We start from the raw sequence: 12,654 nt of genomic DNA, 5'->3' as shown, positions 1-12,654 counted from the left end.
AACAACCATGTGCACATAAACATACAATCATATAACAATTCACAGTCAACAAACCGATCAAACAGATCACATAACATATCATCATCCTAACCAGGATACCGACCTAACCGGTCACTAGCATAGCATCACCCTACATCTCAGGATACCGATCTCAACCAGGTCTCTAACATATACCATCCTAGCTACCAGGATGCAAACATATCAAATCAATAACATAACAACAAATACCCGGATCTCAATCCGATAAGGGCCAGCCTTGGTGCCTTAGACCCTGTAGATATAGTGAGGATAACTCACATCGAAACTGCCGACTGAACAGATAACCCAAGCTGCTCCGATCACTGATACGATCTCCACCACTGGACAACCACCAAGGCACTGAACTCAAAACAATATCCAACAATTACCAAAATTCCCCTGGAAACCACTGGTCAACCCTTGGTCAAATTCAACCCCTGACTGACTCTACTCGCCGAGTCAACCTGATAACTCGCCGAGTCCCCATGCTCAGAAATTCCCCAATTCGCGACTCAACTTGCCGAGTCACCCCGAGACTCGCCGAGTTCAACAACTCTGAGTCCACTCACACACAACTCACCGAGTCATCCCCTTGACTCACCGATTCACGGCTCAACCAGAAAAGATTGGGACTCTTCGACAAGACTCGTCGAGTCCACGAACAGACTCGTCGAGTCTAAGGCTATCTTCAACCTACTCGCCGAGTTGTTCTTCCAACTCGTCGAGTTCCAGGCCATCTTCATCCAACTCGCCGAGTTGTTCTTCCAACTCGTCGAGTTCCAGCCTATCTTCAAGCAACTCTCCGAGTCTACCCATGTAACTCGTCGAGTACCACCGGGTCTGAATCCATACAGAGGCTTTCCAAGCCATGCAAATGGTCCAAACCAAAGATCTACCCTTCCTAAGGCCATCCATCACGTAAAGTGGCAAACTTTACATGAATCCAAGGAGATCTAGGCACTTACACTCTAGGGCTAGGGTTTGGGACAAAATAGCTCCTTCAAACACTCATCAACAGGGACTTTTATGCATTCAAGCCTTTCTCCATTCCAGATCTGAGGTAGCAACCTCAGATCTAACCTCTAACTCCAATACACCAAAAGATATGATCTCTAACACCCCCAAAAATGATGAATCTAGACAATAGCAACTCAAACAATGAAATAATACCTCAAAAGGAAGCTCCAAGAGAATATTAATCTGGATCCTTGCAAAGCCCTTTGATCCAAGTCTCTTCTCCTTCAAGATTTCTTCAACAACCACTTCTCCAAGCTCCAATTCACTCAACAATGGGGTTTCCTAGGGCTTCTGGAACTCAAGGGATGATAAGGAGGCTGGGGAGGAGACATAATGTTCTTTATATAGGGCTCAACCTCTGGATTTAGGGTTTTCTCCACTCAGCACCAACTCGCCGAGTCCACCCATGCTACTCGCCGAGTTGGTCACTTAACACGCGACTAGAGTCGCGACCCTACTCGCCGAGTCCACTCGTGGACTCGCCGAGTCGCTCCTTCCCATTTTACTCTTTTAGCCCTTCAACTTTACTCTTGCTATTCCGGGGGTGTTACAAATATAATTTATTAAACGATATTATAATAATTAGAGTAATTAAGTTAAAAATAAATCATAATAAGTATAATATCAAGTAATTAAATGAAACAAGAATATTCATAATAATCAACTTCAAACAAATCAACTTTTACAAATTAGAATATTCTAATTTTAATATTATAGTTCTATACATGTTACCACTCAAACTATAACATTATTTTGTAAAAGTATTTTATACGTACATATAACATATTTTATTCTTTCAGAATATTCTAATTTTATACATGTTAGCAGTTAGTCTAAAATATTATTATGTAGGAACAATCTATATGGACAACTGTAACGACCCGTTCCCGGTATGATGATTCCTTGGTATTTATTTTGAAGTTTTGTAAAGGGACTCGGCGAGTTCATAGTCTGACTCGCCGAGTAGGGACGGGATTTCGAGCACGTGTTAGTTGGCGACTCGGCGAGTCCATATTCTGGACTCGGCGAGTCTGTCCGTCTGGGAGAAACCCTAAATCCCCGGGTTGCCCACTATTTAAGCCACCTTATAGCCCCCAATCTCGCCTCCTTCACCCTCAAAAGCTGTGAGAAAACCCTAATTCGTTCTTGAGTGATTCTAAGTGATTTTGTGTGCTAATTGTGAAGGCTTGAAGGAGGAGAAGAAGAAAGGAGCAAGGAGAAGGATTGTAGAGCAGAGATTCAAGGGAAAGCAAGAGCTCTTTGAGGTATTCTTCAGATTTCCTTCCCTTTTATGCTTTAAGACCCTTTCTAGATCTTGTTTATGCTTTTCTAAAGCCTTATGTTGATATGGAAGCTCTCTTATGCCGAGATAACCTTAGATCTGTTCATTAAGGAGTTGTAGAGCCCAGATCTATTGCCTTTATGGAGCTATTTTGCATATTAACCCTAGATCTACCCCTTTTAAGCATCTTTTAGCCTTTATTCCCTTGTTCATGTGTTTGTACACGTAAAGTTGGAAACTTTACGTGGTAAATCAGCTTATTGGACTCAGATCTATCATTTGTATGTGTTGGATTCGAGCAGAATCGGGTGTAGAATAGTTGCATGGCGGTGACTCGGCGAGTCGGAAGAACGACTCGGCGAGTCGAGTCGCGAGTCCCCGATTTCTTCCTTTTTCGCGGTGTCGAGTGGGACCAGTGAGTAGTGGAGTGGACTCAGCGAGTTTGAGGGTAGACTCAGTAATGGAGGGACTCGGCGAGTTGTTCATACAACTCGACGAGTCCAAGGCAATCTTCTTAAGTTCAAGAACAACTCGTCGAGTTGTTCATATGACTCGGCGAGTCGGATGAAGATTGTCTGAGTTCTTGGATCGAATGAGTACTCGTCGAGTCGATGCCATACTCGACGAGTAGCAGCGAGTAGGGTCGAGGAGTGAGAGCAGGGACTCGGCGAGTTGGCGGCCCAACTCGGCGAGTCAGGTCAACTGTGGGTTGACTTTGACCGAAAGTTGACTTTGTCCGAGGGTTGACTTTGACCTAGGGTAAAAGAGTCATTTTACCCAGTGCAGTATTTAGTATTTGATTGAGTGTGTTTATGGACTTGTAGCCGGGGAGATACCGGAGCAACAGCAGTTAGCTCCCAGAGCCATACACTCAGCAGCCAGTTCACGAGGTGAGTTTCCTTTCAGTAGGAGCGGGTCTACGGCCACAATGCCGGCCCGTTTAATTATCAGTAGTTCCGGACCTTGGTCTGATGCAGTAGTTAGTGTGCTTGATGTCTTTGTGATACAAGCTTGTTTGTGTTATGTGTTCCGGACTCTGTTCCGATGCAGTATGCAGTTTATGTGTTTATAATAGTTGTTATGTTTTATGCTATGCCATGATCAGTCAGTTCCGGACTTCGGTCCGATGCAGTCAGTTCCGGACTTCGGTCCGATGCAGTCAGTTCCGGACTTCGGTCCGATGCAGTTAGTTCCGGACTCTGGTCCGATGCAGGGGACAAGGTCCCGGTCAGTTCCGGACTTCGGTCCGATGCAGTGGGCAAGGCCCGGTATGTGTTTTATATATGTATTGTTTGGTATGTGGTAGCTTGGGGGAGCTCACTAAGCTTCGTGCTTACAGTTTCAGTTTTGGTTTCAGGTACTTCCGCTAGCAGAGGGAAGAGCTCGGGATGATGGCATCGCACACACCACAGCTTCAGCTTTTATCCTGGGAGTTGATTTATTTCTTGATTTTTATATGACATGGATATAATACCGTTTTCCGCACAGTGTTTATTATTATTATGAGATACATTATGTATGGTTTATGATATGACACTCAGTTTATGGTTTTTGGATATGTTGAAAAACGAAATTTTTGGGTCGTATTTTAGGGTCGTTTCAACAACATATATATTATTTATTTTAGAACAATATACATGTACATTAGGACTAATCATATTTCCAACCATTCCATTAAGCAGTTACCATATTACTAAACATAGAATTAAGCAGTCATCATATAATCAACAATACCAACTGATTTACAAAACATTAAGCAATCATTAATATCTAATTTATTAAAAAAACATAACAAAAGAAAATGTTTTCATGCTACATAACCATATTTTCAAACTTTCAAATTTGCAACAATTCTATTTTTCACTCATTTCCGGTGCATCTCTTGCTTCAATTCTTTATTTCATCAACCTACATCAACAAAATCAAAATTATTGACTTGGTCGCCATCTTCATCTTTCAGCCATTTCCATGTTCCTTGTTTCTGAGTTTCTTTAACTCCAACCCGCTCTTTTTCATTTTCTTGCTTATTGGTACTTGAAAACATAGTACCTGAAAATAAGTCATTGAACTTCTTTGTCATACTTTTGTTCTATTGTCATTTGGAAACATAGATACATAATTAGAAATAATTTCTTCCATATTCTCTTTTCTAACTAAAACTATTTTGAACACATTGTCAAGCATTTTTCAAATTCCTGAAAAGTAAATATAACTTAGAATATCAAATGAAATTAGAATACACAGAAAAAATAATCATTTATGAAGTAACGTATAATTTATCATATCAAAATACATAGAATATCAAGAAATGAACCATAAGCATGTTACATTATAATACATAGAATTATGAAAAATAACAACATACTTTAACTTTGATACAAATATAGACAATATAATATAACTATATTCTGTTTTTCTAACTAATTAATTTTATTATATAGTATATGAAAATTATGATAAAGTTCCAACTGTTGCAACATTCTAAAACATGCAAAACTAGAATACCTATAATTTCCTAGAAATATCATCTATGAACCATAAGCATGTCATATCAAAATACAATTTATCTTATCAGAATACATAGATTATCAAGAATGAACCATACGCATGTAATATTAGAATACATAGAGTTATGTAAAATAGCAACATACTTTAACTTTGATTGTAACGACCCAATTTTCATGTCCAAAAATTTCGTTTTAAAAACATTCCTTTTAGAAAATATTAAAAGTTAAAACATTGTCTAAAAGCTAATTCATACATTCCATCAAAATATCAGAGTACAAATCCCAGTGAAGCTCGTAAATGCGGAAACCGGAGAGTGTGTGTGTGACGTGCCGCTACCGCGCCGGCTCCTTTCCCCTAGCTGAGGAGGTACCTGAAACCAAAACCGAAACTGTAAGCACAAAGCTTAGTGAGTTCCCCCCATAATACCACATACCATGCAACATATAACAACCACTGTTCAGCTAGGAGTTACGGGCCTTGCCCACACTCGGGAAGATACGGGCCCTGCCGACACTTCGCTAGCCGGGAGATACGGGCCTCGCCCACACTTGTGAAGATACGGGCCCTGCCCACACTTCGCTATCTGGGAGATACGGGCCTAGCCCACACTCCAACCTCGGAGAGATACGGGCCCTGCCCACACTCAACCGCTAACCCATAACATACAAGTATCACGCAGACAACAAGTATAAGCAATTCCATCATATTAACACATATATCATACTTGACTAAACCCAGAGATACGGGCTTGGCCCACACTCTAGTACTAGCATCTCGTCTACACGGGTCGGCCTTGGTGCCTTAGACCCGTTCCTACTAGAAAGGAAACTCACCTCGAAATAGCTGCTGGTCTGGGTGGGAATTGATCACCTACTACTACTGCTGCTGCTCCGGAAACCCTCCGACTGCAATTCCCACGACATACTCAATCAAACACTGCTCACTGACTTTTGGGTAAAATGACCATTTTACCCCTGACCTTGCCCTAAGTCAAAGTCAGAGTCAACTTTCAGTTGACCTCGACTCGCCGAGTTGGCTTTCCAACTCGCCGAGTCCCTACGCAAACGACTGCCCTGAATCCTGGTCCTACTCGTCGAGTTAGGCGACGACTCGACGGGTTCACCTTCTTAACCAATATTCAAGTCCTTCATCCTACTCGCCGAGTTGTATGAACAACTCGCCGAGTTCATCTTCATCCAATGAACACTTATGCGAAGACTCGCCGAGTTGTATGAACAACTCGTCGAGTCTGTTCTTGATCTAAGGAGATTGCCTTGAACTCGCCGAGTCAGGGCATTGACTCGCCGAGTACCTCCATGGATGAGTTAAGCTTCCGACCCACTGAGCCACACCCCGTGACTCACTGGTCACTCGACACTACGAAAAGGGGACAACTCGGAGACTCGCGAACAGACTCGCCGAGTCATATGAACGACTCGCCGAGTCGTTGCCATGCACCTTCTGAATACACGGATTTGCTCGATTCCAGTCCATGCCATTCATAGATCTGGACCTCTAGGACACGATTCACACGTAAAGTTTCCAACTTTACGTGTGGATATTCACCAATATGGATTTTAGGGCTCAAAATGTCTCAAAAGGGTAGATCTAGGACTAACAAGCAACATGGGGCCAAAAAAGCTAACAGATCTGAGCCCCTGGAGCTCAATCTTGCCTAGATCCAAAGGCCAAACGCCTTATTACAACATAAAATGCACATACAAACTTGGGGATTAGACCAAGAAGGACCCAAATGAAGTTTTAAGCATAGAATCAAGGGGAAAACAGGTTATACCTCAAAGGAACTGCTGGAAGAACACAAATAATGCTTGGATGGCTTCTCTTCTTCTGGATCTACTTCCTTCCTCTTTCAAAGCCTTCAAACACACACACACTAACCTCAAACTCTCAAGGAATAGCTTAGAACGAGAGATACAGGGATTTAAGGGTCAATGGGGGCCGACTTGGGGCTGATAAGTCCTTTAAATAGGGTGCAAACCCCTGAAACTTAGGGTTTCATCCAACAGCTGTGACTCGCCGAGTCCAGGATATGGACTCGCCGAGTCACCAACTTAAACGTGTCCCGGGTCCCGCATCCACTCGGCGAGTCGGACCTATGACTCGTCGAGTCCAAGGCTAAAAGAAAGGAAATACTCATATAACATTACGTACCAGGAACCGGGTGCTACATTGATACTAATATAGACAATGTTTTATAACTATATTTGGTTTTTTAACGAATCAATTTTATTATATATTATACAAAATTTATAATAAAGTTCAAATTGTTGCAACATTCCAAAACATGTAAAATCATAATACCTAGAATTTCCTAGAATATAATCTATGAACAATAAGCATGCCATATCATAATGCCTAGAATTACAAAAAATAGCAACATGATTTACTCTTGCTATTAATATAAACATTGTACTTTACTTTTTACCCATTATAACAACATACTTTTATTGGTTAACCAATATAATAAATATATAGAACCTCTATAAAATGATCACATGTGTTACATTAATGTTAACACAAAAATTCCATAAGATTGGCATTATAAAGTATAAACTTGTATTATATATTATAAAAAATGATAAACAATTAGACTTCAATGTGTAAAAAATCCTATATCATCTAAATAAAATCAACAAAAAATCAAGTTATGAAGTACATATGGTTTATCTTATCAAAATACCTAGCATATCAATTATGAAACCATAAGATTGTTATATCATAATACTTAAAATTACATAAAATAGTAACATACTTTACTCTTGCTACTAATATAGACATTGTACTTTACTTTTTAGCCATTATGGCAATAGACTTTTATTTATTAACCAATATAACCAATATGTAACTTGAATCTTTGTAAAATGATCACATGTGTTCAATTACATATTGTTATTATCAGTAAAAATATTAGTTGAATTCTCCACCTGTGATTTATCCCAAGTTAACTAGGTACTCACATTCAATATGAGAATGACATGAGGAATGCACAAAATGATGGTGGTCAAAGTCGTTATAATGGAATTTCTCCATTCCTTTGTTTCTTCAGATATTTCCATCTTGAGATTACGTATGGTATGTGTGTAAAGCTTTGAAAAATACATGCAACACAATATTTCAAGATTTTTGTTATCCATAAAACCTATGCTCCTAAGTGAATATTCCACCAACCCTTGTTGCAGTAATCAATTTCATTGATACAGTAAAACAATTTCATTTATTAGAACAAATATAATAACACTAGTATTATTTCAACAACAAAATTCAAACTTTAATACAAAATACTATGTTTTTACAAGTGATTCAAACTTAATCCATGGATTCATAGAAAAGAGAATTGTATAAAAAAACAAACTAAAAGACATATTAGTTTTATCTTACCAGATTGTGTTGATCAATCCGTTTTTGATGATCCTAATCATAATCGCTAGCTTCATAATCAGAATCAAAATCCAAAATCTAAACCGAAAGGTAAATTTGATTTTTTTGAATCAGGTGAAGATTTTTAAATCAATTTCATAGGGCTTTTCTCGAGAGATTTGGGAAGGTGATTTTTATCGGAAACAAATGTATTCTCGATCGAGCTTAGGTATATACGAGCTTAGGTTTTTCTTTAGAGATCGGGTTTTTATCAAGATATTTGGGAAACAAAATGTAATCTTGAACAACATTTGGATCGGAAATCGCTTCAGATCGACGAAACCACGATGTATTATGGAAGATTTGTCGAACAAAACGGAATCGGGAGGGATGTTTTTAGCATTTTTTCGTGAAGAGTTCTTGGGGAGGAAGATGAATTTCAAGTAGAATGAGAATAAGGAGCTCGAATCAGAATATCAAATTAGATTTATAACTAATCTGAAACAAATTTGTGAAGGAAGTAGAAGATGTCGATGATCGAGATTTGGATCAAATGGGTTTTAGTGTTCGCATCGGGTTTTTAGGAAGAACACCGAGTGTTTTTTGTGGGCTGAATGGAAAAGAACCTAAAATTCCATTCCTTCCCCTCCGTGTCTTATTCTAATCCCAAAATTCCATTTATTTACAAAAATGCCACTGCCTGCTTTATGTTCCTTATGGTTTAATCTGATTTAACATTAGCCTTTGATTATTCAAAATGAGTGGTCAAGATTTGGTCTCCCTGTCTCACAAAATATAGTGGTCTCACAGTAACATATATATATATATATATATATATATATATATATATATATATATATATATATATATATCCAAAGTAGGGAATTTTCCATTATGGCGTTGCATATCTAATGGCCATCTCTAGAATCCCAAATGCACCGGCTCGCCATTACCCTTAATGTCACTACAAGCCATGCTAAATCTCTTAGTTGCATAGAAATTGAATTTGTTAAGTCTAGCTACGACTTAGTGAGTTTGTGTTTGATTAAGCATAATGATTTTTGTCGTTTATATAATACGAGTTAGCCATGCATTTCATATAAACCAAGTGATACAAAACTATATTGGCGTAGCTATAAAAGAGTCAACATTCGTTTCGTGTCCTAACTCTACTTATTTTATTTTTGTATAGTGTAACATCCCGAATCCAGGGTTGCTAGTTCAGGGTTTAAAATGTAAATGTATAAGGGCAACTCGACGAGTCCATGGGTGGACTCGGCGAGTAGAGTCGCGACTATGGTCGCGTGTTAAGGGGCCAACTCGGCGAGTCGGCGGCTGGACTCGGTGAGTTGGTGCTGGGTCAAGAAAACCCTAATTCTCGGGATTGAGCCCTATATAAAGAACATAACATCCATTCCCCCAGCCTCTTTACTCTCTCTTAAGTCCAGAAACCCTAGTTGCCATGTGTGAGAGGATCAAAGTGCATTTGGAGGCTTGAAGAAGTGATTATTGAGGAAATCTTGAAGGTTAGGAGGCTTGGAACAAGGGGTTTTGCTTAGATTCGGGTTTCATTGCTGTTGGGGCTTCTTTTCTTGAGGTATTATCTCATTCTTGGGCTGTATTCTTATAGATGCATCATTTTGGGGTTTATAGGGAAACATATCTTGTGATGTATCGGAGTTTAGAGGTTAGATCTGAGGTTGCTACCTCAAATCTGGAATGGAGAAAGGCTTGAATGCATAAAAGTCCCTGTTGATGAGTGTTTGAAGGAGCTATTTGTCCCAAACCCTAGCCCTAGAGTGTAAAAGGCCTAGATCTCTTTGGATTCACGTAAAGCTTGCCGCTTTACGTGATGGATGGGTTGTAGGAGGCTAGATCTACGTTTTGGATCAATTGCATGGCCTGGAATGCTTCTGTATGGATTCAGACCGGTGGTACTCGGCGAGTCACATGGGTAGACTCGACGAGTTGCTTGAAGATGGCCTGGAACTCGACGAGTTGGAAGAACAACTCGGTGAGTAGGTTGAAGATGGCCTTAGACTCGACGAGTTTGTTCTTGGACTCGGCGAGTCTTGTCGAAGAGTCCCAATCTTTTCTGGTTGAGCCATGAATCAGTGAGTCAAGGGATGACTCGGTGAGTTGTGTGTCTCAGCGAGTCTCGGGGTGACTCGTCGAGTTGAGTCGCGGATTGGGGGAATTCTGAGCATGGAGACTCGGCGAGTCATCGGGTTGACTCGGCGAGTAGAGTCAGTCAGGGGTTGACTTTGACTTTGACCAAGGGTTGACCAGTGATTTCCAGGGGCATTTTGGTAATTGTTGGATATTGTTTTGAGTTCAGTGCCTTGGTGGTTGTCCAATGGTGGAGGTCGTATCAGTAATCGGAGCAGCTTGGGTTATCTGTTCAGTCGGCAGTTTCGAGGTGAGTTATCCTCACTATATCAACAGGGTCTAAGGCACCAAGGCCGGCCCTTTATTGGATTGAGATCCGGGTATTTGTTGTTATGTTAATGCTTTGATATGTTGCATCCTGGTAGCTAGGATGGTATGTGTTAGAGACCTGATTGAGATCGGTATTCTGAGATGTAGGGTGATGCTATGCTAGTGACCGGTTAGGTCGGTATCCTGGTTAGGATGATGATATGTTATGTGATCTGTTTGATTGGCTTGTTGACTGTGAATAGTTATATGTTTGTATGTTTATGTGCATATGGTTGTTTGGACTAGAGATGGGTTGAGGCGGGTCCTGCTTTGTGCTGTAGGCCAAGATACCCAGGGCGGACCGGTTGTCCCGAAGGCCCAGCGAGCGGTCCGGATAGGCTGTAGGCCCCAAGAGGGCGGCCCAGACGTGCCGAGGCTCGGAGAGTGGACCAGGCCGACTGAAGGTCCGGTGCGGGCGGACCAGTCATACTGTAGAATCAGAGAGTGGACCAGGTGGATTGAAGACCCGGTGAGGGCGGACCAATCACACTGCAGACTCGAGGTTTATGGCTAGACTTAGAGGGTGGACCAGGTGGACTGTTGGCCGGTGCGGCGGACCAGTCACACAGTAGACCCGAAGTGCATGGCTGTTCTGTGATTGAATATGTTATGGCATGTTATGCGTGTATGGTATATGTGGTTGGTATTTTGGGGATATCTCACTAAGCTTTATGTTTTTCAGGTTCTTCAGGAGACCGTGGCAAGGCGAAGGCGTGATCGTACCGCTCCTCGTGTTTATGTTGTGATGAGATTCTGGGAATACTTAAAATAAATTGTATTGAAAACCGTTTTGTAATAACTTTAATGGAATCGGGTTGTTTTTGAAAATTTTAAATTGGTTGAAATTTTTGGTCGTTACATATAGTGTCATGCCAACACATTTTACTTAAATGGAGTGAATACCTTATACAAGCTTGTTTTTAAACGAGGTGAGCGGATGTACCCCTACCTCATGCGAATCAAGTAGTCATTGACAAGCAATGTCCCGAAAGAGTGTGCAACTTCCCTCGATGATGGCTAAAGCTTATAATGATTGCGTCTCAACAAACATTTGGCTCACTAATGGACATGTATAAAGAGCTAACAATTTTACCTCTTATATGGGATTTTCGAATATTATGCCCATGGTATCTAAGCATGGTCAGTTAGATTGGGGTTTGGTGGGTTGTCCTAAGGTGGTGGATTGAATGAGGATATGATGCCAAGATGTTACGATGTAACTGGGAGACATAGAATTTTATTCAAGTTTTCTAGTAGATTTTTCTCACATTTTTTTAGTTTTTTATTATTTTATTGGCTTATGTTTTTACTACTAAGGTTTGGTTTATAAATTTTTTTATGGATGTTATCTTAATCAATTTCGAATTACACTGTTATAGAAAGAAGTTTATTTTCTTTTCCTTTAAAAATTTCCCTTACAATTCGCTTTTAGAGGGTCTTGAATTTTATTATAGAATATTCACATTGAACTTTTGTTTTTACTTTGTGTGTTTTATAAATGTGCTTGGCCATTCAATTGAATCGTTGGCACGTCACAAATTAAACTAAGGGAAAATGACTTATAAACCCAACGAAGTTTTCAAACCGTTCAAAAAACCCAATTATGTTTTGTCTTTTCATGAAAACCCAACGAACTAACATTTTGTCTAAAAAAACCCAACTAACTTACACTTTGTTTACTTCTCATTTAGGGTCAACTGGCTAATAAAAGTCAACGAATGACATGGCTTATGACGTGTAATTAAATATCAGAAAATGACTTGTAAGACCAACGAAGTTTCAAATTCGTTCATAAAACCGCAATCATGTTGTGTTTGTTGAAAAAAACCCAAACGAACTTACGCTTTTGTTCAATTCTCATTAGAGGCAACCAGATTCATTATGTATACAACTAGTTGGCAAATGACATGACATTATATTTAATAACATGAAATAAACAGATTAGAATTACGCTTTATATATCAATTTAGGGT

Source organism: Lactuca sativa, chromosome 8 (genome assembly GCF_002870075.4).
Source record: "Lactuca sativa cultivar Salinas chromosome 8, Lsat_Salinas_v11, whole genome shotgun sequence".
NCBI classification, from domain to species: domain Eukaryota; kingdom Viridiplantae; phylum Streptophyta; class Magnoliopsida; order Asterales; family Asteraceae; genus Lactuca; species Lactuca sativa.
This window is presented reverse-complemented; position numbering follows the sequence as displayed.